This window comes from Enhydra lutris, unplaced genomic scaffold, assembly GCF_002288905.1.
Source record: "Enhydra lutris kenyoni isolate GAN:26980312 unplaced genomic scaffold, ASM228890v2 scaffoldscaffold167, whole genome shotgun sequence".
NCBI lineage: Eukaryota > Metazoa > Chordata > Mammalia > Carnivora > Mustelidae > Enhydra > Enhydra lutris.
Window position 1 is genome coordinate 52030 of NW_019154251.1, and position 27006 is coordinate 79035.

Consider the following 27006-nt stretch of genomic DNA (forward strand, 5'->3'; position numbering starts at 1 on the left):
ACATCCGATGCAGAAATAGCAGTTTCGATATGCTGTAAAACATACACGATTTATAAAGAATCAGATAACAAATTAAATGTGAAGAAACATCTTGAAACAATGTAATAACTCATTAACTGTGATTTTTGTGCTGAGAGACCGGTAGTAGATAGGACTATTGAGGTCGACCATGTAACACGCTTTGCCTTATGCAGAGCCATCAGAAAAGTGAGTAGGGGCGCCTGCGATTGGATTTTTAGAGGTAATTTTAGGAAGCACCAAAGCATTGTGCTTTAGAAATGAAGTAATAGATAAAGAGGGGTCATGAGATAATGTGTTTCCAGGAAGGCCACTGAAGGCAATTCGCCAATTTAAATTATTCTGGAATGCTGTTTTAATTTGTATTTTATTTAAAGGCAGAACAATAATCTTCAGATTCATATCCCTGTATTTGACAAGTTCTTTTTCTCCCCAATTGAAAAATGATACTAATATGTTCTATACGGGTTTGAGTGTTTTAACAGTATTACTTGGAAGAAAAATCCATTCTATGATCAGTTCTTCCTGGATAATTAGTCCAGTGGGTGTATGTGGGGACATGAAAAACACGAAGATCAAAGGGTATTTTAGGTTGGACTCTACCCATCTGCATTGACTGAATCTGGTTTTCAAAAAATTGTAATTCTTCTAAGTCCTCTTTGGAGAGGGTCCTAGGGCTCTTTAAGTTAGGATCTTCCTTCAGAGAGGCAAATAGATGCTGTACAGCTAAGTGAGAATTCCAATTCTAGGTCTTATCCAATTAATGTCTCAATTAAGTACACAATTAATGTCTCCGAATAATTTTTGCAAATCATTGTAATCTTGTATTTATAGATTTGAACTTTTTGGGGTTTGAGGTCATGCCCACAATGAACTTGAAAATGAGAAAGGTGTGGTAGTTTGTATCTTTTCCAGAGCTATAATTACTTTCTATTTTTCAAATTGCAATCGAAGCTTCTTAAAAATGTCCTGCAATTGTACATTATCAGAGGCTGCACATAATATATCATCCATACAATGGGTAAGATAAATTTGTGGAAATTGATCTCTGACCAGCTGTGTAACTTTTGCCACATATTCCTGACAGATAGTAGGGCTACTGAACATTCCCTGTGTTAAAACTTTCCACTGATATCGTTTGGCCTTGTTCTTTTAAATTTACACTGGGGATAGTAAAAGGAAAACAGGGACAATCTTCCTAAGCAAGTGGTATAAAGTATAAAATGTATACTCCTGTAAATCTGTGATAATTACTGGCCATTCAAGTGGAACTGAATTAAGTGAAGGCAATCCAGGTTGGAGAGACCCCATGGATTGGATAACAGAATTAACTGTGGGCAGGTCTGTTAAAATCTCCACTTTCCTGATTTTTCCTTACAAAGACAGGTGAATGCCAAGGACTGGGACAGTCTTCAATATGCCCTTTTCTTACCTGTTCTCAACAAGGGCTCAAAAAGCAAGTGCTTTCTCTTGGGTTAAGGGCCACTGCTCCCCCCAAATACATTTGTCACTGTTCTAATTTAACATGATGGGTTCAGGAGCAGTGGCCCTCAGTGGAATATCTGGGAATCCTGTTTAAGGGAAGGTATAACCAGAGACGCTCCCCACTGACTTAGTAAATCTTGCCTCCAAAGGTAATAGGCAAGTCTACAATATGTGGCTGCAGATAGCCCTTCGACCTTCAGGACCTTCACAGAAAAGATTAGAGCTCTGACACGCATTGCTGGCTGTCCCAATCCTGTGATAATACTGGAAGAAGGAGCATATGGCCATTTTTTTAGGCCAACGTAATGAGCTTATGACTAAGACATCTCCAGTATCAGTTAGACCTGGAAATTCTTTTCTCTTGTATTTTAACAGCAAATCGGTTTATCTAGGTAAACTTTCTCAGTCAAATATATGCCCTGGTTTTCCCAGTTCTTCCAAACCCATTAAAGTTTCTTTTGATGTTTCTAAATTGACCCCAGAAAGAGGATAAAAGTGGCAACTGGGCAATGCAGTCTCCTTTTTGAAAATGTATGGAGCCACAGTAGTTATCATCACTGAAATCTCACTGCTAGAATCCGAATCAATAATACCAGTGTGGACTAATAATCATTTGAGGTGAGGCCAGATTGGTTCCAAAATAATCAAGTGGTTCCCTTTGGTAAAGGGCCAAAAATACTAGTTGGAATTTCAATGGGAAGGTTGGCAGGCATTGAGATGATCTTTGGAAATGGGGAGATCTAATCCAGCACTACCAGGCAAAGCATGTAGTAAATTTAAAATGGTACATTTGTCTGAAAGCTGGGTGCTAAGGGAGAATTGGCCCCCTTATTTTTCAGGGTTGAGGGCTTGCCTCAAAATATGTTTCCCGGAAGGGGGAATCCATCCTTGTGGAATTTGGAATGACACTGATTTGCCAGTGATTTCCTTTTTTTGCATTTAGGACAGAGACTTGGTAGCTTATGTCTTGCATTTTGCAGAGAGAATTTCCCTTCTTGCCTACATTGAGCTTTAGCATGTCCTGTCTGCCCACTGTTGAAACATTGTCCTTGAAATTTTCCTGTGGTCAGAGCAGCCACAAATTTGTTTGCTTGAGTTTACAAATCAGCTTTACAGGTCTCTGCCCCCACTCCTCAGCATAGCTTAATATAGTCTGTTAATGTTCCCTTGCCTTTAAAGTGTGCAATCAATTTTTTTACAATCAGCACCGACATTTTCATATACCCATAGCAGAAGAATAGTATCAGCAGCTTCAAGACTATTTATCTGCCCTTTAATAGCTTCTTGTAATCTCGTGGTAAAATCAGTATAGGGTTCGCTAGGACCCTGTACTGCCTTCAGAAAAGAAGAGCAGTTCCCTCCTTGGGGTTATGTTCTCTCCCAGGCTCTCAGACAACAACGTCGGAGCTGCTCAATAGCTCAGTCACTCATTAGTACCTAATCTGGCACCTGGTCCCATGGCCCAACACCCATGAGCCGCTCCAGGGAAACAGGAGCATTATTAGCTCTCTTATGGGCAGCTGCTGTTTCTGCATGGTCTTGCCACTGTGTTTTAAGTGTAAAAGCTCACTTGAGTATCCTGTTTTTGCTAGCAATAACCCATCAATCGGAATAAGTCAGCTGTCTTCTGTGATGCCTTGAATGACTCCTGTTGTATTTGGGAATTAACTGTGTAGTTCTCTACTGCCTGTTTTAATTCCTTCCATAATTTGAAGGGAAATGTCTCCTGCATGGCCTCATAGATACCACCAGGATGGCTGGGATCTTGTCCTGGAGTGACATGTTCCCGAGGAGTAAATGGGAAATTAAAATGTAAGGCATGAAGTCTCCTGCTCACTATGCTTCAGTGAGGCCTTTCCAAATGGTTGAGAGCACAGATTTTCATCCTTTTCACTAAATGGTGCCTTCTCATAAGATGGAGGAGCCAATGGCAACGGTGCCTCTTGCACCTTTTGTTCTGTTATTGGCACAGGAGGGGGATGAAATGCCTTGTTTACATGTTCCTTTACGGTGAAGTTAGTCACTTCTTTCCCCTCCTGGATGGCATCCTCAGGTTCCTTTTTAGTTTCTCCAGAACACTCATGATCGCTTTCCAAATCAGGGCTTTGTAAAGGCTCTGTTCTGTTCAAGTCGAGCATACAGTAATTGGAATGGGCTTTTCTTTAGCATGCAGAAGTTTTAACTCATGACCTACTTTCTCCTATGTCTGTAGGTCTAAAGCCCCTAATGTAGGGAACCAGGAGCAATGTTCTTTAATTACTTTTAAAAATTCCAAAAGTTGGCCTTTGCTGACTTCTTTTCCTCCCGCCTTTAGGTGCCATCTCAATAAACCTATGTAGGGCGGTATTCGTTTGTGCTCTGGAGATCACTCATACCCTGGGGTAAGCACCCACAATTCACCAGTGGGAAAAGGGCATGGCCGTGCAAAAACTCACAGTGGGGATTCTTCTCCTGTTATGTCTCTTGTCCCTGTTCAGGTACCACTTGTCTCTTCCTGTAGGTGCACAGGAGAGGAAGAAGGAACAAACAAGTCAGCTGTAAGAGAGTGGGAGCAGGAGACAACAGCTCAAAGGACAACAACTGGAAGGACTGTCAAGGACACATACCCTCTTCTCCACCAGCGGCCTGCTGCTAGTACACGTTTTCTCAAGGTCATCTTCAGGCATGCTTGCGTTACCAGTACAATTTTTCATTAGTTATATTTTAAGCAGTTTATTATTCTGAGGAACGGTTACATGGGAAGAAATGGAACCATCTGCAGAGGGAACAAGCTACCGTCCATGAATTGTTACCATCAAAGATGAGATGCTTCCAGGAGGTCGTCTGAAATGGGTGGAGTTTAGAGGTCCCCTCTCCTGTCATCACAGGAGAAAAGCTGAACAGAGGGAAACCAATAGTTCTTCAGTCCATCAGAGAACTGAGGTCATAGGGCAAATGTCCCCACACGAATTGGGGAGATAGCGGGACACAGAGACTCACAGCTTCTGGGAGCCAATGCTTCCACTGGAGCTGGGATCGGGGCAGCCACCCTGGTCAATCTTTGTGGCCCCCATGTACATGGGCTGGAAGGGGTCAACCCCAGTGCCCTCAGGCTTTGGGGACTTCCACCCTTTCCTGAGTGTACTGCCAGTAGCCCCCCAGCATCATCAGGAAGAAGACCAAAGAGAAGTCCTTCCTACTTCCCACAGGGGAAGAAGGACAGCAGCCATTCTGAAACACCCCCAGAGCTCTCTCATTCTCCCTGAGGAAACCTTCCCTCAAGGCTCACTGCTCTCCCACAGTGACCAGCTGAGGTTCTCTCAGAGCAAACGTGGCCCAGGGGAAAGGAAACCACCACATCTGGGCCCCTCCAGCTTCCCACATGCAAGAAGGGCACCAAGCCTAGTTCCCTCTAGCAGTCTCTCAACTAAGGGGAAACAGAAATCTGAGAAGCACTTGTAAAGGCCCAATCCTGGGGACACAGGATCACCTGACCTGCAATTACATACAAGTTCTGAGAGATACACTTCATCCGGCTTTCACAGGCAGCATAGACTACACTACTGAACTGTTGTTGGGAAACTCACTTTTTTCCCTAGTAGTGTGGAACATTCAGGAAGATATTCTGGGCCATAACACAGGATCCATAAGTAATCAATTATAGACATACTACAAATTATGTAGAAATCAAGAATTCTACGATCAAGAGAATCCCAAATTACTTGCCAATTAAATCATATCCTTACTTATGGCACACGGGTTAGAGAGGAACACACAAAAAATAATATCAAAAGCACACTGGTGTTAGGCATAGAACAGGCCAAATTTGGCGGGGAGCTGGAGACCAGCTTGATGCTTTGCATGCTTCTGTTAGAGCAAAGCAAGAGGGTCACCATCGGTTACCTAGGTTTTCCTTTTAAGGAGCAGAAATGTGACCAGCAAATCTGTCCCAGGTAGGTGAAAAGAAGGACCAAGAGCAGAAATCAATTCAATAAGACACAGATAAAACATGGAGAAAATAACAAAGTCATCATTTTGTCTGTGAAAAGATGAATAAAATGCATAAACCCCTACCAGGGCCGATGGGAATAAGACAAAGGTTGGAGTCGTGAACACCATGTGACTGCTGGATGCCCACTCCCCGTGGACAGAAACTTTCCAGATTTGACGGCACTTTATGCTTCCAGAATCCCTCTACAGGAGGCCAAAGCAGCTGAACAAGTGATCTCGAGGAAGAACTCTGTTCACCCTTCGGCTTTCAGGTTCACTTTCCAGAGAAAACTGTGTGGCAGCAACCTCCTCACTGCCCCACTGCCTTTCCCTCCTCCCTCCAGGGCGAGGAGAATCTTGAGGGGAGGCTGAAGTCCTCCAGGCTCTGGTGTGGGCCGCTGAGGGCTGAGCCTCTGAGGGGTCCTGCCCTTGGATCTGTGCTTCCACCCAGGTCTGTGTGCAAAGCGCTCTCCTTGTCCTCCCTGCTCTGCCAGCTTATGCTGAAGGCTTCACCAGCCTCAGGTCATGGAGCGAGCCCTGGAACGGAATGTGGGAGCCTGTTCCCTTCAGCAAGGAGAGTGCAGAAGCTTCCCACTCCTGGAGTAGAGCAGGCTGCATCCTACAGTGTAGCTTTCCAGAAACAAAATGGGTATCTTGATCGCACTCTGATTTCTGTCCCTAGTTTTCACTGGGTTGGATGCCAAAGTGGAGTAAGGGTGAGCACAGACCACACTGAGCCCCACGCAGGTCATCTGCAGGGACTTTGCCCTGGGACTCAGGACTCTAATCCGTCTGTTTTCAACACCTGGACTTGGAAGTTTAAATCAAGCCCAATGATGCAGTCCCTGCTGAAATGAAATACCTCTTTTTCTTATTTTTAAGATTTATTTTTTCTCAGATGGAGAGAGAAAGAAGACACATGCAGGGGTGGGGGGAGGGTTAGAGGGAGGGAAACTCAAGGCAATTCCAGGCTGAGGGCGGAGTCTAGCACGTAGCTCAAACTCAGAACCCTGAGGTCATGACCTGACCCCAAAGCAACAGTCAGAAGTTCAACTGACTGAGCCCCGCAGGTGCCCCTGAAATGAACTAGCTTTCACATGTAAGTTAGCAAATGGACTGCCGCAGAACTTCATATACACAAAATAGTAGGAAATCTGGTGCATAAATACACGGAGTCCATGGAGATACAGTGAATCTAGTCCACGGAGGTACAGTAAATATACAAACCTTAGTGAGAGAGAGGTAGAAAGTATCTGTGTCTGTACGGGGAGAAAAACAGAAGTTGAGGCATAGAAATGATGGCCTAGAAAGGGAAGAGGGACCAGCATTAATAGTCTAGTTTTGTCTCCGGTCGCTGTACTTATTTTATTTTATTTTTCTTTAAAGATTTTGTTCATTTATGACAGAGAGAGATAGCAAGAGAGGGAACACAACTCCAGGGGAGCTGGGGAAAGAAAAGCAGGCTGCCTGCTGAGCAGAGAGCCCAGTGTGGAACTCCGTCCCAGAACACTGAGATCATAGCCTGAGCCGAAGGCAGACGCTTAATGACTGAGCCACGCAAGCAGCCCTCCAGTCACTTCATAGTCCCAATGTTAAGTCCTGCCCTTGAGATCCTCGTGATATGCAATAACATGTTCCCATACTTATCTTACCCAGTTCAATGGAGGTCTCTTACAGTCACCAAATCACCACTCTTCAAGAAGCAGAACCTCCAACGCTGAATTCCACAAATTAAACACTGTCATCCCCACAGGTTCAAGGAAAAAAGCCACTCAGCTTGGCAGAAGACCCTATAAGATTCTTTTCTCCTGCTTCAAAAGTCACTTGATTCCTTCTCATCAGCCCACCCTGCAGTCTCGACCCCCTCTGTCCAAGTCCTCTGAGGTCACCATGCACGTGCTTACCAAGTGAGGGAAACAAGCCAGTCTCCCCTGAGACCACAGACCCAGACTGTGCTGTCCCCTCACCTCCACCTCCACACAGCTCCCTCTAACAATCTAGCTAGGAATTTTAGGGAATGAGACCTTTCTCTAACAGACAGCATCCCAGACATTACCAAACACCAAATAAAATAAAAGATGGATCAAAAAGCAATTCAAATGAGTGTGGGCCTCTCTGGAAGAAGTTGATTATGATTTGGCTCTCCTTGCTAGAACAGGAGTACTGCTGTTTCTCATCTTGATTTTCACCAAAGCTCTTCATTCCTGGGAGTGGAAAGGAGTGAAGGATGGGGAGCCTTTAACTTCCCTTATGCATTAGACGGTGCCACTGACCCTTGCCTCCTTTGAAGCCTGATGTCTGTATATGAACCTAGATGGTGTGTGGTGAATCTAGAATCACTCCATTTCCTTAACACAAGCAAACCAATGATCCCACAGGGAAACATGTACACTGCCCCATTTCCACACATGTGGGTGCTTACAGACATAGGACCCAGTTCTACGTCTGGGAGACGGTCAGTCCCAGAGTCCCCAGATGACCTGAGTGTCAGGCGGGATAGGAGGGATCCTGTGTGCTGAAAGCGGGTAGTGAGGACACGTCAACACCACAAAGGAGGGTTGGCTCCTATGGACCCTGGCTCCACCCGCAGTGGGAAGCAGGGGGCAGAGGTCTCACAGTTGGGGACTCTGAGCTTGGGCTCCGTGAGAGTCAAAATGTAAAGGCAGGACCAGGGCCGTGGCATGCAGTGGGGGTGCCTCTGCAGCCAACACCCATGATGAGGCCATAGGGAGGCTTTCCAATGGAGCTGGTGATCTTTGGATGCTTGTCATTCAAAGTAAAGGACATGGCTAAAGTGGAGGCTCATGGAACCTGAGAAAGGGAGAAGGCCCCAGGAGACAGAGTGGGAAGACAAGGGGTGCCATGCATCAAGGAACTAGATGCCATGGTGGGAGTCTGAGTGGGTGCTCCATCAGGAAGAATCCAGCAGGCATCTCACTGTCTGAGGCACCTCCTTTCTGCTAAGGCTGCAGGTATGTGCGTGGGTGGGAATGGATTTCAAGTCTATGTGCACCCTGCTAATGTAAATCAGTCATCAAATGACCAATACATACTTCTAGAAGAGTCCCAACCACCTGGGCCCTTATACTGGCCTGCCGAGACTTCTGGGTAGTGTTGCCCTTGGACTCATCTGTCACGTGTCCATTAAGCCATCTATAAGGTGTATTCACACTCTCAGGCCAGCCATGATACCCAAATGGAAGCTGCTCGCCTCTCCACAGAGGCTCATGGAACTTGAACAAGACATCACACATGGTCATCCACTCCCATCATTCCATTGCCTGCACAGATCACAGCCGCTATGTGAGTGACACATGACCCGTGTCACATGTCCTCTGCCTTCCTCTGCTTGTGTGGGATGGGAATCACTTGTGCCATATGGAAACTGGATATTTCTCAGAAATGCTGGGAGCTCTTCCTAATTTCATCTCACTCAGGGACATCCTCCGAAGGGTTTTATCTCAGGAATGAACTGGGCTGGTGCCCATCCTTCTCATCACGCTGGTGCATAATTCTCTTCATTCAAATGAAGAATTCTCTTCATTCAAAACCGACTTTTCCCCAAAATGAAATCTATATAAAGTTGTTCAGATGGAGGCCAGATGAACTCCCTTCACCTCTGGTACAAGCTTCCCAAGTGTCCAGAATTGAGGGGTCTGCTGTTGCGTAGGAGACATCACTGTCGGTGAGCAGCCAAGGGCAGGCTCCATGGTGAGTCATGAGAACATTCAGATATCAGTGGGTCATACCCTTGTATTCTCATCCCTGCCATGTTTCCTGGGGGTGGAGTGAAAGGAAGTTTCCCAAGGAATTTCTCTACATTTAAACTAGACTCAAAGGATCCTGGGGGGGTCAATCTAAGATTGCCTTTGCCCTCAGCAAAGTGTCCACACGGAGGCCTCTGATCTCCCAGATGAAGGTCACTACACTTGTTTCAAGGACTTGCCGGTAGGCTGTCGGCAGTAAGGAACTTTAATTTATTTCTTTTGTCATTGTTCCCCAGCTCACTGGCACCAACACATCTCAGACTCCCCTCAAGCCCACCCAGCGCCCACCCAGCACCACCTGGGAAGAGTAGGGCCTCCAGCTTTCAGAAGCACCTAGAGTCAGTATGTCCTGCAGCCTCTGGTTTCCGTAAGGACTGGGGGCCCAGCTGCCTCTGTTTCTGGGGAAGGAAAGATGGGGTGGTGGAGGAGCTCCAGGACTTCCAGCTTCTCCCCTCCAGGGAGGCCCAGTCAGGCAGTATAAGGCAAGCTCCTTCAATGACCCCTTGAGTTTGTCTCCAGAAAAATCCTGCACCTGGATTATGTGAGCCAGAGGGGTCCTGTGTGGGTCTAATTTGTGGTGGACTGTGCGGCAGCCACAGCAGGTGGTGCGTCCGTGGCCTGAGCACCTGCCTCCCAGACACCTCTCCAGTGGGAGAGGGTTGGGTCCTTGGTCCTTCAGCCTGGGGTGCTTGGGGACGGGAAGGAGGGGACCGATCCACTCTCAGAGGCCAGGTCTCCCCAGGGACATCCAGGGAGACTTGCCTGAGGCCTGAGGTCTGCGAGTGTGCTGCACTGACAGGAGCACAGAGGGAAGGGAGGAAGCCGCGGGCCACAACCCTCATCTCACACAGCTCCTGCCGGACAGCCTGCTGAGCCCAGGCCCAGCTCAGAGCCTCTCCGTGGGTTTTGTCCTCCTTGGGCCTGTCCATGTCCTCAGCCTGGACATTTCCCACCTGGCTTCAGAAAGGGTCAAACCCCAGGGCACTGAGCAATGCCATTCTCCAAGGAAAAGACCGCTGACTCTGAGGGAGGCTGTCAGAGGCTGGGCCTTGTTTGAAGCAAACACTCTGCATTGGTAGCCCTTGCAGCTTGCTGGAGACCCTGAGGAATTGACATCAAGCCTGCCATGGGGGCCAAGGGAAGGCCACATGCTGCGCCTCCCCACCCCCCACCACCCAAGGACTGTCCCTTGCCTCTGGGAACAGGGAGCAGATGAGGAGGTTGGGCTCCACTGTCCTTTCCTCTCAGTGGAGTCTGGGAAGTGCTTGCCCACATGTCATGTCATTGTGGGTTTGGTACAAATGTCCTTTCCAAAAAGGTACAGGTCATATGCGCACCTCTGTCCCGGGTCCCTCACATCTAGCTGTATGTTTATATTTTGTTAGTAGATGCACAGAGCAGCTTTACATGGAGTTTGGGAGGCCTTGGCAGTTAGGTCATCATCGCCAGCCAGCAACAGCACACTGTCACAACGGACTTTGCCGATTCTTGTCAGGGATCCTTCCTCTCTGGCACAGAGGGGCCCATATTGCCCAACCTGGGAGTGTGTGGGCCTGCGTGCCCAGAGCTGGGGACGGTCTGGGGGACAACCTGATTCCCTCACACCTTGGGCCTCCCTTGGCCCTTGGTTTTTTTGCCAGTTGTCCTATTTCCTGGCACAGGGCGAGTGCAGTCAGTCTGTTGGTGAATGGCAGTCTCTAAGGAAGGATGGCTCAGTGCTGCTCTAGAGAATGGGGCTCAGCACCCTGTGACCCGTGGGCCAAATTCTGCCCCAGCCTGTGATGCTAGCATCTGCGTGTGAGGAAGGGTTCTGATATTTTTAAGGGGCTGAGAACATTCATGACAAAAAATGGTATTATGACCCATGAACAGTGTATGACATTCAAAGCTCAGTGTCCACAAATAAAGCTTCATTGGAACACAACAGTGCTCCTGCCATTCGTTCCCTTTTCTCTGGGGCTGCTTTCTGGCTATAGTGGCAGAGTTGAGACAATGTAGCCCAGGTCCTATGGCAAAGCGTAATCATTTCCTGTTTGCCATTTTTAAAAGTTTGTCAACCCCTGCTCTAGATGAGTAGTATTTTTGAAACACTGTATGCTGAGAGTTATACCTACAAAGCACTCAAACATTTGGTAAGCTTGTCACTTGAAATAAACCTGCTTTTGTAAAAGTAATAGTTACGTTGCTCTTCAGTAATCTTGAATCGAATAAATGTCGAGCCACCAAATGTACAATTACTCCTACCCTCGGAGGGGAAGCCACTTGCTGCCTTCTCTCATCTAAAAAACACTCACAAATCAGTGTAACTGAGATATAACCCCCACATGACTGAGGACCAATCACAAAAACTGCCAGAGAGTTCCACCTCTCAAAAGGGGGCATCTGCCACCAGAATCAGTTTGATTATAACTTTGGTCTGGGGAACATCCGTTTTGCCTGGGGCAGTGTTTGCCAGGCCTAACTGATCATGGAACAATTTCTACATGGCAGTATAATTACCCAGTACTATCAGGAGGTAATGTCTTATAATTCACACGTGGATTGAGCAGACTAAAAAATGCTAACCTTGATGAAATAACAGATGCTTAATTCACATAGCTCCGAAAATCTTTATAACAAAAAAAAGTATAACAGGAACAGGCAGTTATTAGAGCAACATCATTTTTCTGTCATTAAGTACAGAAGGAATGAAGCTTTGTCAAGCAACCTCCAAGTGTTCTGGGGTCTGCCACACCGTTTTGTTTTGTTTTGTTTTGTTTTTAGATTATATTTACTTAACTAACAGAGAGAGACACAGAGAGAGTCTCAGTAGTTGCTGAGTTTCTTCTCTTGGTCAGGATAAAGTTGGGGGTGTTAACAGCTCCCCCCCACCCCGTGAACAAACCTTTCACTGTAGGGGCTGTGTGGCAGGACTGCAGGCTAAGGGCTCGGTGACAGCGTGTGCGCCCCATCTCAACCCTATATGGCCCCTCCATGAGAGCTGGGGAGAAGCATGAGAGATCAGAGCAGGGGGCAGTATGCTACAGACTATGGGCAGGTGGGGCCCTGGGGAATGCACCAGCAGAGGGGAGAGGTGCTCTGGACAGTCTTTTAAAACATGTAGTTGGGTCTTAGTATTCCTACACATATTCTTGGTATGATGGATTATTGAATATAGCCCGGGTGTTACTTACACGGAATACAAATCTAAAGAGAGGCAAGCACGTCATTAGAAAGGCCAAATATTTGTGTGGATTGTACTTTGGTTCCATGAAAACATTAGTATTAAATAAAAATCCTTATTTATAGATCATTTGAGAGAGAGAGAGAAAGCACGAGCAGGATGAAGAGCAGAGGGAGAAACAGGCACCCCCCACCAAGCTGGGAGCCCAACACTTGGCCTGATACCAGGACACTGGGATCACATCCTGAGCCAAAGGCAGACACTTAATGGACTGAGCCACCAAGGTGCCCCTTATATATAAATCATTTAAGATATATATATAAATGGAAAAAATTCAAGAACTTTACAAGAGTTACTGGTTGCCAATGATCATCATTTGAAACCTGGAATGAGAGATGAGAGGACTTGGAGATAATATTTTTATTTTTTTAATATTATTTATTTATTTATTTGAGAAAGAGAGAGCACAAGGTCTGGGGGAGTATCCATGGAAGAAGCAGAGTCTCTGCTGAGAGGAGAGCCTGATGTGGGACTCAATCCAGGACCTCTGGGATCATGACCTGAGCTGATGGCAAGTCACTTAACCAACTGAGCCATCCAGGTGTCCCTAGAGATAATTTTAATTTGACTTTACACTCTTTTTGTTGTATTTTTCTTTTTACATTAAATGTGTATATGAAGTATAATGAAATATAATGAAAATTATGCAAAGAAATATTAGATTCTTAAAATGGGGTGAATATATCTAAAAGCTAAGAAGACCCAGACAAATGCATAGCATTGGAGAGGTTTTTTTTAAGATTTTTTTAAAGATTTTATTTATTTATTTGACAGAGATCACAAGTAGGCAGAGAGGCAGGCAGAGAGAGAGGGGGAAGCAGACTCCCCACCGAACAGAGAGCCTGATGTGGGGCTCAATCCCAGGACCCTGGGACCATGACCTGAGCCTAAGGTAGAGGCTTTAACCCACTCAGCCACCCAGGCACCCCAGCACTGGAGAGTTTTTAATTTATACTAAGGAATTATTGTACAAGTTCGCAAATATTCTACATAGACCTTCTTCACAGTTTTGTGAATAGTAAGAAGTCAGAAACAGCATGAGTTGTTTTTTTTTTTTTTTTTTTTTTTGGCAGAAAACTGCATTCTTGATTTTATTTCAATGAGATCTTAATTGGGTATTGGGTTCAACCAGTGAATTAACCCCATGCAAAGTAAAAAAAAAAAAAATAGTGATATGATTAATGACATCAAAAATTAGAGAGAAGAGAAATACAATTAACTAGAATCAGATGTTTTCAAACTGAACCCCATATATTGTTGAAGATTCCATTTGGAGGCCTTAGTGTAGTCTCAAAACTCAGTGGGCTGGGGCCTCAGGCCCGCTCTTTTTCAGTCTGTAAGTTTGACTTTGTGTCTGTTTATTCGTGTATGAAGCACTGCTCTAAGTTAGAAGGGTGTTCAGTAACAGCTCGCATACTGTGGGCTACTGTGGGGGTTTCTGGACTTCTCGTGTAAGTTGAGGAAATTACCTTCCATCCTCAGTGCCACCTGGAGCAGACTTTAAGGGATATCTAGGGAGGAAATGAAGCCCTGGAGGGTGCCTGTACCCTGCCCAGCGCAGCTTGCTGTCCATCAGGGGGGCCAACAGAACACCAGGGGCTCTTGCGTGAAATGAGACCAGAACTCCAGTCCTTCAGTAAAATGGCTCTGTGCCCAGCTGGGATACCCACCTACCTACTGTCCAAAGGACTAATCCAAGAAATAAGTGACAGTTTACATCAACATCTTTCCCATGATTTCCAAGAAAACCTCAAGACCTGCTCATTCAACTTCATACTGAAAATCTGTTTGCATACTCATCTCTCCAGAGAACAGTAAGCCACCTGATCTCACCCAACACCAGTATCTATCTGTGTCCCAAACCTTCCCCTTCTTGAGTTCTCCACAAGCAAATACCGAGCACTCCTGCAGCAGAAACATGCTAAGTACTGTCATATTGTTCTTGCGGAGTACCGAAGCTACACAGTCAAGATTTCCTGTCCCCATTGCAGGAACTTCAAGGTCCCTCCAGGGAATGCTGACCCATCCTCAAGAGTCACTGGTACCAAATGCTGAGAGGACCCAGGGAGGGAGGGAAGAGGGAAGCCTATTCAGCTTGGGAGGCAGGGCCTGGTGGGCAGACAGGGAGGGTGCTGGGACAGCTGCAGCTGGAGGCCAGTGGCCCAGACAGGACCTTCATCAGACTTTAAGAATAGTTCCCCGTTTTCCTGAACCTATTTCCTGAACCCCAGCCCCAACTTCTGCCCCATCTGTCTTACAGAATCTTGATTGATATTCACGGATTTCAACGAAAAGAAAGATTGAAAGTGGTGGGTGGGGATGCCGGCCAGTTGGGAACCTGGTTTTCTGGGGGAGAGTCAGCAACTCAGCAAATTGTGAACAAAGTGCAGGAATGGGTTTGTGGGGAAAAGAGTTCATCCCAGGACACCCACTGGGCTCCCTCAAGAGAGGCTCGTGTGAATCCCTTTCTGCACATTTAGCCAGTTACGTGGGGAGGTGATCAAGACCTCCACATGACCTCACTCCAGGGGAAGCTGGCAGAGATGTTTACATAGAATGCGATGGCAACAGTGACCGGAATTTGTGCAGCCAGTCCTGGGGAGGAGGCAACAGGAGTGATCTGCACAGTCTATTCTTCCCGACATCAGAGAGAGGGCGTGGCCTTTTGTGAATGTGGATTCTGCGGTACCATGTTTTTGTAGTTTTATGTCCTCCAGCAGTGTCTCTGGTCTTGCAAAGTTTCCTTGGTGCTTGTGACTGGGGGCACACTTTGGAGCGAGTTGGCTGAGATGGGCATGGGAACAAGCAGGTTTTCTAGTAGCTTCCCAGATCCTAAACAGCATGGATTTTTCCACTTATATGTGGGTTTTGCTTCATTAAATACAATAAATCACTATAAATGCATTTTCTCTTCCTTGGGATTTTTTTTAAGATTTTTTTTATTCAGCAGAGAGAACACAGTGAGGGAGGGAACATAAGCAGGGGGAGTGGAAAAGGGAGAAGCAGGCTTCCCGCTGAGCAGGGAGCCCAATGTGGGACTCGATCCCAGGACCCCTGGATCATGACCTGAGCCGAAGGCAGATGCTTAAAGACTGAGCCATCCAGGAGCCCCCTCTTCCTCAAGATTTTTTAAAAAAACATCTTCTCTCGTTTACTTTATTTAAAAAAAAAAGTATGTAATACATATAAGTGTATTTTAAGTGTTAATTGACTATGGTTTTGGTAAGGTTTCCAGTCAAAAGTAAGCTATTAGTAACTGTTTTGGGGGAGTCAAAGTTCTGTATAGATTTTTGACTGTGTGTGGGATCAGTATCCTAATCACTGTGTTGTTCAAGGGTTAGCTATACATCTATAGTCAAATCATCTGCTCCCTTCATTTTAGTTTCCTCACTATAGTCTTAATTATCAGGCCCCATTTTATTTTTCTGATTGTGATTAGTACAGAGGAATCAATACTTGACATAGAAAAACATTCATATATATTGACACCTTTCCCATTGATTGTTAATTCTTTCAAGATAATTCCAATCATGGAGGCATACTGGAGAGAATACTGTAAATAGCTAAGTGGAAATTTACCATTGTTTTGTACTTGTTAAATTAAGGAGCTCATTGACATAGGTATTTTTGTCTTACTAGGGATTTGTCCATGTGTGTCCTTCAGGGAAGCAACTTTGTTCTGAGTCCTGGAGAAGGCAGAGCCAGGGGCAGGGCAAGACCAGGTTGTGGGGGAGACAGCAAAGCTGTTCACTTCCCCAGGGCTGGAGCTTATTTTTCTGGGAGTCCCTTTAACACTGAAACTATGTTGTCACCATGGGTCTGTGTTTCTCTAAACTCCCCCTCAAATCCACAAGTTGATCTAAATCAGATCTCAATACTATTATTACTAAGTAGAATACATTTTTGTTTCTACTGCAAATTTTTTTCTCTTTCTTTTTTTTAAATTTTTTAGAGAGAGAGAAGGAGAGTGCAGTGGTGAGTGGCAGTGGGTGGAGGAAGGGCAGGGGGAGAGGGAGAGAGAATCCCAAGCATGCTCCATGCCCAGCGAAGAACCCAGCATGGGGCTCAATTCCATGACCCTGAGATCATGACCTGAGCTGAAATCAAGAGTCCGACGTTCAACCAACTGAGCCACCCAGGCATCCCAACCTTTTATTCTTTCATCTTGTCTCCATTGATGGTAGCAAATGTAAGAAACAAGAGTTGTGGCCAAGTGAGAGTTTCTCTTGTTCTGTATATTCCTCTTCTTGGAATCTATACAGACAGTACTTTATTTTTCTACTATGGTGATTACTTTACAAATATCATCACCAATGAATAGTCATCCTTTTTTAAAGATTTTATTTATTTGTGAGAGAGAACGCATGAGTGGGGTAGCAGAGAGTAAGTGTAGAAAGAGAAGCAAATCCCAACGAGCTGGGAGCCTGATGCAGGGCTTGATCCCAGGACCCTGAGATCATGACCTGAACCAAAGGCAGAATTGTAACTGACTGAGCCCTGAATGTTCATCTTTTATGAGTCCTGAATGAGGAATGGACTTCCTGTGGCAAAACAGAAGGATAAGAATAGGAATGTTTTCATCACAAAAGCAGTATATGTAAATAAAATCAGGCTTGTGGGGAGTAATTTTAAGAATATTTTCTATCCTCCTTTTTGAAAATTTTTGTGTTCTGAGTCCTCCCTCGATTTCTCTGATCAGACATTTCTCACTTAACTTCAGGCCACCTTCATACAAATTTTCTTGAGACAAAGAATCCTTATTCCTGTTTCTTCCCAAGTCAATTCTTGCGAAATCTCCTACCCACTTGCTGGTCACTTGTGTTCTGGACTTTGTGTTATCGTTTTGTCATTTTTGCCCCATCTTCTCCCTCAGCTGGTAATTCTGGAGCACAGATTTCATCCAGTTTAAATCACCACAAATACATATTTTTATTTTCACCTACAAATGTTAAAATATTTTATTATTTCCTCATTTAAGGTGAAAAATTTTATATTCATCTCTAGAGGGCATTTTGCTTGTTTTGTATATTTGTCCTGGAGAAATCAGACTGTGTGCTGAAAGAATGGCGTTTGTGACTGTTGAAGGACCAAGGACATATCAGAGATGCAGCAGGTGGGAGACAGTGGATCAGTCCCCGGGGTCAGGAGAGCATAGGTACGTGGAGCAAGCAGCATGGGGACAGCTCCTAAACTACCTTATAATTAGGGAGAATGAGATATTTAAAAATTGATAGTAACAAAAATATATACCAGGGAATATTTGAAGGCAGTGAAATAGAGATCCCTACGTCAAAGCCCATTTATCTGTGCCTTCCATTTTGGACCAAAGATTCTGTGTCACTATGGTGTCCTGGCCCAGAAAAGCCAAAAAGGTGAAGTTTGGAGAGCTTCTGGTTTGACGAGCACACAAAGGTCTGGGGAGAGTGGGGTGCCTAGAGAGGGCATGGAATGCTGCACCTGTTCCACACACCTTCCCTGTGCATTTCTTCCATCCGGCTATTCCTGAGTTAGAGCCTTTTATAATGAATCCGTAATCTAGTCTGGAAATTGTCTCTGAGTTTTGTGACCCACTCTAGCAAATTAATCAAAACCAAAGAGCAGGTTGTGGGAATCTCTAATCTTTAGCTGGTCGCTGGGAGGCACAGGTGACAACCCAGATGTGTGATTGTTAGCTGAAGTGTAGTGTATAACATGTGTGTGGTGGGACAGAGGTTGAGGGGACAGTCTTGTGGGACTGAGTCCCTGCTATCTCCAGGTATCTATGTCCACATAGATAGTGTCAGATTTGAGTTACATTATAGGACACCTAGCTGGTGTCAGAGAATTGTTGGTGAGGGGAAGACCCCTTCCCACACCCGTGGTGGAATTGGGCACAGAACCCTTATGATTCCAAATATGAGAATGTACAAAAACAAAACAAAATTCTCATACTTTTTACTAGTTTGGCTAAAACAGAATGTCTAAAATCAAAGTCTGGTTTACAAGTGCATGGTGTTATGAGAAATGTTGTTTTATGAAGGTTTCATTTCACAGGCATGATTGATTACATTATTGACTATTGGCCATTGATCTTCATATCCAGCTGTCTACTCTCCCCAGAGGTCTGGCTGGTGGGGCTCAAAGGTCCATGCCTCTAATCATGAGTCAACCCTACTGCCAGCCAGCCCCAGTTCCTCTGTGAGGTCCAAAAGCCACCACATTGGGCGCCTGAGTGGCTCAGTTGGTTGGGTGGCTGCCTTCAGTTCAGGTCATGATCCTGGACTTCCAGGATCGAGTCCCGCATCGGGCTCCCAGCTCTTTGGGGAGTCTGCTTCTCCCTCTCACATTCTCCTCTCTCATGCTCTCTCTCACTCATTCTCTCTCAAATAAATAAATAAAATCTTAAAAAAAAAAAGCCACCACATTAACATAATGAAAGAAACCTTTATTGCTATCCTCATTGGGATTTACAGAGGTTTTTAGTTCTGTGCCTGAAATGGAGACACAGAACAAATAGTTCTGTTATATTCTGTTATATTTCTATTTCACAGAAATAGAAAGCAAAGGAATAACCTAAATAATGCAAAAAAAAAAAAACCCTAGATCAGTGAATAATTTGATGATGTCTTTTAAATATAAGTTTCAATAACTTTGTTTTTGTAGCATGCCTAAAACATATTGTATATGTAAATATAATCTTATTTGGTTATCAGTAATATTTAAAGCACAGGGATATGCAGACAATATTAGCTTAAATATTGTCTTAACTTACCAGATTGAGTCCATGAACATACATTTTTAATTATATATGTTGCTTTGGAAATTTAACAACTGAACTAAGAAAAAAAAACTATGAGTTCTTTCAAAAAAGTGAATATTTTGTTGGAAAAAAAGACTAGAAAAGTTGTATAGTATTGTATATCTAAATCTTATCTCATACCTACCAATTTAAAAATTCTTTAATATTTAAAAGATACCTTTGATACTCTTATTTGTAGCTTCTTTTTAGGAAAAATTAATTAAAAGTTACAGGGAGGGTTTTTTTTTCACATGTGGTTTTAAAATGACAGAGACCCCAGAAAATAATTATCTGAGATCTTCTATTCGAAGATGTTTAGATTTCAAACTTCCTGAGAACAAAATAGAGAAGAAAGCAAGATCCTTATATTTCTGAAAAAATCTTTGAATCTTCTTATTCTCTTAATAAAAACATAAGTAGACTGAGTCCGTTTCAAATGGGAAAACATAGGAAGATGGCAGAACTTTTCTCAAATATTCAGAATTAACCAGAAATGTCAAGACTGCTCAGCAACAAACATTGAAATGAGCCAGTTTAAAAGATCTAATTGGTTTTATCAAATGATTCATGAATCAGGCAACATCCTGTATAACACTAGAAAGGCGTTCCAGAGTCTACAGAAAGGGAAAGGTTTTTAAAGACGAGTTAAGGAAGTCATAATTTTTTATTTTAATTGCTTCGGGTGAAGTCACCTTCCTTTTGAGGGTAAAGGGGTATATTAGGGGAATTACTTCATCTTCTTTTGGAGGATGGAAAGGACCCACGTGGCAGATTACATCATTGGTGCTGACCAGAAAATTCCACACTGACCAGTTAAGACTACATTTCTGAGGAAGGTTGAAACAATGATTAGGTTAAGATATTAAGAATGGTGGGCCTAGCACAAATGACTCCATTTTGGGCCTGCTATTTCTTTTTGTTAAACAAAACCTTTATGTGTGCATTCCCAAAGCATGTAGTAAAAAGTATACAATGCTAAATTTTCTCCAGGGCAAACTGTTTCTTTTTACAGATAAAAGGCCTTTGAAAATCAAGAATTGAAAACCAAACATGAAACAGCTAGAGTGACCTCTACTACATTTTTAGGCAAATGATTAAGCCCTATCTTTGTTACCGTAACTGTATCTGTGATAGTAAATAAACACAAAAATCCCATTGGTTGAACAAAAGAGATGTTAGTCTTTTACATCCCTAGCCAAGGATGCTGCCTTCTAATCTCAACAGAAATTTTCCCGATCCTCCCTCCTTCCCCTCTAGGTCTCTCTTCTCCTCCTCCTCCTCCTTCCTCTACTTCTTCCTCTCCTTCCACTGCTCCTCTTCTTCCTCTTCTTTCTCCGCCTCCTCCTTCTCCTTCCTCTTCTTATTCTTCTTCTCCTTCAGATTTATTTGTTTATTTGATTGTTTGTTTATTTATTTATTTATTTATTTTGTGGGGGGCAGAGGGAGAGAGAATCTCAAGCAGACCTCCCGTTGAGTGGAGCCCAACTTGGGTCTCCATCCCAGGACCCTGAGATCATGACCTGAGCCCAAATTAAGAGTGGAACACTTAACCAACTAAGCCACCCAGGTGTCCCTCTAGGTCCATCTTTTGGAGGAAGAGAGAAAGAGGAAATCTCAGAGAGCTGGCTTCAGTAAGATACCAACAGTGACAATAATAATGCAAATACCAACAAGAGGACACTGAACTGCCATCTTGCCATTTTAAGCACTTCATGTATATTAATTCACCCCTTCCTTATGTCTACCCAGGAGGTAGGTACTATTATTATCAGCATTTTTCAGTTATAGAAACTGGGGCACTTAAATTGGGTAGCTCGCTAAGGTCACATAGGAAATGACAGGGCCAAGATTTGAATCCTGGTGGCCTGGATCCACAGTCCATTCTCCTAGTTACTATGCAAATGGTGCCACTCGAGGGGAACAGATGGCCTGGGTCAGGCGTCATCCTCAGGGGCCTCTGGGTCTCTGGGGCAGTGAGGTGGGAGGAGGCTCAGGTTATGTCTAATATATTCCCACCCTTTATTGTCATTTTTTTTCTGCCTGTGCACTTATTAATCTACCCTACACCATTTGACATGTTATTGAAATATCTCCGCATTCCTCTACTGAGGCTTTTTCATAAGCTCTTTTAGTATTTTAATTTACTGAGAGATGATAGCTGCTATTATTGTAGTGAGGACACTGGAGTCTGCATTTACAAGTGAGGGAGAAGGAGGTAGGCTTTGTCTACGATGCTGTGTCCTGCAGGATTCGTGATCCAGGCTACATGGCTTCAGTCAAAGAAATTGGGTCTGAGACGTATCACATAGCACAGTATGGCCTGGGACTTGAGTATAAGTAGAAGTACTTGACTGGGACATTTAGATAAGAGGAATGTGGCAAATCTCTGCTTTCAATGATATTTCTATATCCATCATTTTCATATTTTCTGTACTCAATTTTAATTAATGTCTAAATCTGCACTCTCATTTTATAGATCTTTTCTTTTTCTTCCTTGAGATTTCTTTAGATTGAGATCCTCTGTTTCTTGGTCAAATAAATCATTTGAATTTTTTGTTTAATCATCAGTTAAAAGGGATTTTAGCTCTCCCCAGTGCAGGTTTCCTGTCTTTGTAAGAAAAATTTTTAAATACCCATCTGCCATATTAAATTGCTGATTTTATCTGAATTGCAACCCAGATTTCCTAATTGAAATGAGAATTGGTTGAACAAGCATTTTTTTTCATTTTTTCATTTCATTTTTCATTTCATTTTTCATCCAATTTTTCATTTCATTTCATTTTTCATTTGCAAATGGTCTGCTTTTTTCGTTCATCCATTTGCTGTTCTGCTCTATTTCTCCTGTAGCTGACATAGGATGTGGCCTCTTATCATTCCATCTGGGAAATAATAAGGGCTTCTCATGACCCGGGGAGAACATGGCAAGCGACCCAAAGCCTCCCTATGACAGAGTTCTGACAATGCAGATCTACAATCTGGACCACAGAGTGGTCTGTCTATTCACTGGGGAGGGAACTGTGGATCTGTGTGGTCTAAAGCTGCTTAAGTCAGAAAGGGCATCTAACCAGGATCCTCATTTCCCAAAGAAGGGAAGGAGTTGAATCAATGGAACTAAGTCAGGACAAGGAATTGAATGTGTATTAGTCAGCATTCTCCAGAGAAACAACTGACCATCGATACCTACATCTCTATGTAATCTCTTTCCAGAGAGAGATTTATTAGAAACTGGCTCACGCGGTTATGACCCAGGCAGGAGAAGACCAATGTCCCAGCTCAGAGACAGTGGGTTAGAAAGAGGGATATCTCCCTTACTCAGTGTTTTTGTTCTAGCTCAACCAGTTGGATCAGGCCCAGCAGCATTGGGGTGGCAATCTGTTTTACTGAGTAACCGATTCAAATGTTAGTCTTATCCAGAAATACTCTCATAGGCTCAGAGCAACGTTTCACCCAATTGTGTACCTTTGGTGCCCAGTGGTCCAGTGAAGCCAACACAAAAAATGAACCATCACAACATATTTCACAAGAGTGAATGAATGAAGCTTCTGGGTCATGGGGAATTGATACCAAATGAGGTCACGGAAGAAGAAAAGAGATATTCCCATCTAGAAGCCTGTGCAAGTGCATTTGAGGACTTTTAAAGTGTTTTGAAATTTCATGGAGTTTTATCCACATTTTCCTTGTTTTAATCCTTGTGGCATTGTTGATAATATCTTCAAATCTGGCTTCTAGTTAATTAATTCCTCTGTATCTGCTTAGCCCTCTAGCTGAGTTTATAATTTTAGTTATGAAATAACTAACAATTCTAGAAGTTTCACCTGTGTTCCTTTCAAGTGTCTGGACATTTTTGGTAATCTTTCATCTTGATGTCAATACATTCTTTTGAAAATATACAGATTTTGTCATTTGCAGTATGTGGTCTTTGCAAGCTTTTCTTCTCCTTCTCCCTCCCCTCCCCTCTCACTCCTCTCCATGTCCCCTGCCCTTTCCCCCACCTTTTTCTTTGGTTCACATTCTTCACGTGTTGTATGGGTTTTGATTATTTCCTCAAAAGTTTATCAATATGAATATATTAATGCCTGGCTTTAACACACATTCCTGTAGAATAAATTTTATAGGTATTCCTCTAGGTACCTCCAATTCAAGTAGATGTAAACTCACATTTTGGCTTAGATTTCTCAGTCCACACAGGCAATGTGAATTTCAGGCTATGAAAATTAATAAAGGGAATTTGTAAATAAAACAAATGGAAATTAATATTATAAAGGCCTAATTGTTCATGTTAAAAATAACCAGGCTTTGGGAGAGGAGTGGTTTCCCAGTGCATTTAAGGTGATGACCTTAAGCATCCCATCTTGCAACCTGGAGATCTTGTCTACTGGAAAAGAGCTCCAGAAAAAATCTCTTCAAGCTCTTTGGAAAGGCCTGTATCAGGTCTTGCTCACCAACCTTGTGCTGCCAAACTCCAGGGAATAGGCTCTAGGATTCACATGACACATTTGAGGAAATCTCCAGATTCTGTGGGACCTGCACAGCATGCAGTGACCTAAAAGTACAGATTTCCCAGCACTGAAGTGGATGGCATCTCAAGAGACAGCTTTGCCACAATGCCTGGACAAGACCCATGTACCTTTTGTCACCCTTGCTTCCTGTCTCCTTCGTGGAAAGACAGTGCTCCATCCCACACTTACCAAACCCTTGCAGAGGGGAGAAATGTTTCTTTTATTATGATCTTTCAGAAACAGCCTCCTCCTATTCCCATGACAAATTGATCTTTTCCCTTCTTTTTGTTGGAGGGTAGAAGTTTCTGAATCCACAAAAGTCTTTCTTTCATCGGAACCACTAACAGACTCTGGATTCTTAGCCACATTCACGGTCTCCACATTTGCACACTTACAGGCTGTATTATTGGATAATGTTGGTTATTAAACAGTTCTTTGAGATAACACAATTCTAAAGCAGCTTTGACATCTTGCTGTTCTGCAAATAGTTGTCCACCTGTTGTGCATGTCTATACCTGCACTGCATCTTCATGAGGGCACTCGGTTAATTCTCTGACTAGGTATTTGTGGGGCCCACTATTCTGTTTTCATGGCTGTTTGAAGCAGGAAATCCAGGAGGCACACATGGCTCTCGGTCGGCCACTACAGGGAGAAATGTTCTCTCCTAAGTCACAATAAGTGCCAATAACTATTTTCAGTTGGCTACTTTCTGACCTAGGGTCCTGATTTGGAACCACAATACAATTTGGAATTTTCATGGGACTTTTTATTTTTCTTGCAGATTTTACTAATGTATTTATTTAAAAGAGAGAGAGAGAGAGCACAAGCAGGGGGAGTGGCAGGCAGAGGGAGAGGGAGAAGCAGACTCTTCTGCTAAGCAGGCAACCCAATGTGGGGCTCTATCTGATCCCAGGACCCCAGGATCATGACCTGAGCCAAAAACACATGCTTAACTTACTGAGCCACCCAGGGGTCCTGATTTTATTTATTTGAGAGAGACTGCATGTGTGGGCTCTTGTGTGAGCAAAGGGAGGTGCAGAGCGGGGGAAGAGGGAGAGAGAATCTTGAGATAATAAAAGATGACCCACGACAGAACAGGAACTACTTACTGACAGCAGGAGAGTGAGTCGGGGAGCACCTCCACCCCCTGCATTTGGCAGAGACTCAAGTCAAAGGCAGGCAGAGGATCGGGGAAGCTTTTGGGTGGTGAAAGGGGAAGGTCAAATGACAGGTTGTTGGGGTAGGGGAGCAGTACGAGAGATGGCAGAGAAGGACTGTTCTACATCATAGACCATATCTGAGGAGCATATCTGTTCCCCCTCTTGGTTTCAAGTTCGGGGGGAGGTGCTAAGTTGGGAGCAAGAATAAGAAAAGCTATCTGGGGCCGATCACTACAGAGATGTGGCTTGGATTTCCAGGAGGGCTGCTGCAGAGGTTGTGGGTCCGGCCTTCCCTGGGTTCGTGGCAGATTTAGAAAGTTCCATAGCCTGGAATCCTTCTCCTTAGCTGTCTTCAGACAACTGGACACCTTCTATGGATAGAAAAACTGTATTCCATAACAATTATGATTAGTACTGTACATAATAATTACAATAATGATCAATAACATCAACAATAATTATAATCATCTACATATTATTTGATGTATAAGTATTAATATGTATAAAAGTATATAATCTATATATCATGTTTATAGCATGTATGTAATTATACATATTTATAATAATTATGATAACAGAAGTGATAAACTAAACTAATAACATAATAAAGGAATACATTTTAAAAGTATTAAATAAGGGGCGCCTGGATGGCTCAGTTGGTTAAGTGACTGCCTTCAGCTCAGATCATGATCCCAGAGTCCTAGGATTGAGTCCCACATCAGGCTCCCTGCTCCTTGGAGAGTCTGCTTCTCCCTCTGACTTTCTCCCCTCTCATGCTCTCTCTCACTGTCTCCCTCTCAAATAAATAAATAAAATCTTTTTTTAAAAAGTACTAAATAATAAAAATTTTATGATATGGCAGCCATAGGAGCTCCTTTTCCTCCCTTATTCTGAGCTGGTCCCAGTGCGTTAGGCTGCCAGGTGTCTGATCTCCAGATAACTGAGTGTTTCTGTACATGGATTATAAGTGTTCTAGAGCACTTTATGCAAGGGACCACCACCTGCATGACCAGACTATGATCTGCTTTCTGTGGGCCTCATGAACTATGGCAAGACCCTTCTGTTGTCAAAGGTCTTCAGTGAAAGCCCTGAGAATTTGATCTCAACTTGAAAAATGGTGTGATGAAAAAGAAATGCACAGAGGCATGAGGGACAGTGTTGGGTTGACCACAGATTTTATTATTTAAAAGCACTGGTATTCTAGAATGCCATCTTGAGGGGCACCTGACTGCCTCAGTGGGTAAAGCATGTGCCTCTTGATCTGGGGGTCATGAGTTCAAGCCCCGCACTGGGCATAGAGATTACTTCAACAAATGCCATATTGAATGTAAAAGAACTTGAAGAGGCTGATAATATCTGGAAATACTACCAAGGATCTCAAGGGATCTGGAAATGCTAGAAAAGGACTGCAACTCAGCTCTTCACCACCCACGGTTAAGTGCTGTATCCTTTTTACTATTTGCACATCATCGAGACAAGCCATCTGCTCACTTAGTACAAGAGACTAAAACCTACTTTGAATCTGAACCACTTGCATGTAGAAAATGCTAGATCCTCATCCTTACTTGCTGGATGACATGCATGTCCTGCAAGACAGCTTCTCTCAGGTGATGAATTCGTTAGAAGGAAAAGACAGGTGTGAGGCTGTGAGAAGATGAAATCTGATGAACACAATGGCTTCCCAAAGGCCTTGAACCTATCGTGTTCTTTTCTCATTGTTATTTTATTTTGGCATCAAGTCTATAATAGCTCCAATATTCCTCTAGTTATCTCAGACTCTCCTTTCTAGCAAGTGAATATTCTGTAAATCAGAAGAATTATCATTGGCATTCACATCACGCACACACAACTGAGAGGGAATGGATTCTCTGTTTACCACTGGATTCTCTGTTTATCTTCAAAGCCTGCCTCCTCCTTCTGTTCTAACTGTCTCCTCTATATTCCATGTGAAAGTGGATGGAATTCATGGCTCATGGAAATCAATCCCTTATGAAGAATTCAGCCTGGGTCTTTGGGTGGATTGCTGTGTGACGGGTGCTTTCCCTACGATCTCTATCAGTTCCAAGATCTTGGGATTTTATTTTATTGTGTGTTGGGGGAGGGGTGT

The 27006-nt window shown here is 43.7% G+C and overlaps 1 pseudogene; it reads left to right on the forward strand.

Moving 5' to 3' along the window:
• Positions 1-26557, forward strand: part of LOC111140106 — a 37265-nt pseudogene extending 10708 nt beyond the window's left edge.
• Positions 26558-27006: the final 449 nt, after the last annotated feature.